This window comes from Idiotropiscis lumnitzeri, chromosome 18 (genome assembly GCF_059441095.1).
Source record: "Idiotropiscis lumnitzeri isolate Australia: NSW breed Sydney's pygmy pipehorse chromosome 18, RoL_Ilum_1.0, whole genome shotgun sequence".
Taxonomy (NCBI): Eukaryota; Metazoa; Chordata; class Actinopteri; order Syngnathiformes; family Syngnathidae; genus Idiotropiscis; species Idiotropiscis lumnitzeri.
The window spans coordinates 16,850,490-16,851,138 of record NC_142408.1 but is presented as its reverse complement, the minus strand read 5'-3'; the positions used below and the strand labels follow the sequence as shown (position 1 = coordinate 16,851,138).

General features: G+C 55.2%; 1 non-coding gene across 1 annotated transcript; it reads left to right on the top strand.

Moving 5' to 3' along the window:
• Nucleotides 1–204: 204 nt before the first annotated feature.
• trnar-ccg (transfer RNA arginine (anticodon CCG)) lies at nt 205–287 on the top strand. The gene has a single exon. It is a non-coding gene; the product is annotated as a tRNA-Arg (tRNA).
• Nucleotides 288–649: the final 362 nt, after the last annotated feature.

The following is a 649-nucleotide window of genomic DNA, read 5'->3' as shown; positions in this document are numbered from 1 at the left end:
AGCCCATTGAAAGTACCAAGCAAGAACAAAGCAAACACAGTCAAGAGAGCATTACCAGCTGCCAGGATGGCAGAGCGGTCTAAGGCGTTGCGTTCAGGTCGCAGTAACCCCAGGAGGCGTGGGTTCGAATCCCACCTCAGACAGAGCCCATTGAAAGTACCAAGCAAGAACAAAGCAAACACATTCAAGAGAGCATTACTAGGTGCCAGGATGGCAGAGCGGTCTAAGGCGTTGCGTTCCGGTCGCAGTCTCCCCAGGAGGCGTGGGTTCGAATCCCACTTCAGACAGAGCCCATTGAAAAGAGAGCATTACCAGGTGCCAGGATGGCAGAGCGGTCTAAGGCGTTGCGTTCAGGTCGCAGTAACCCCAGGAGGCGTGGGTTCGAATCCCACCTCAGACAGAGCCCATTGAAAGTACCAAGCAAGAACAAAGCAAACACATTCAAGAGAGCATTACTAGGTGCCAGGATGGCAGAGCGGTCTAAGGCGTTGCGTTCAGGTCGCAGTCTCCCCAGGAGGCGTGGGTTCGAATCCCACCTCAGACAGAGCCCATTGAAAAGAGAGCATTACCAGGTGCCAGGATGGCAGAGCGGTCTAAGGCGTTGCGTTCAGGTCGCAGTCACCCCAGGAGGCGTGGGTTCGAATCCCAC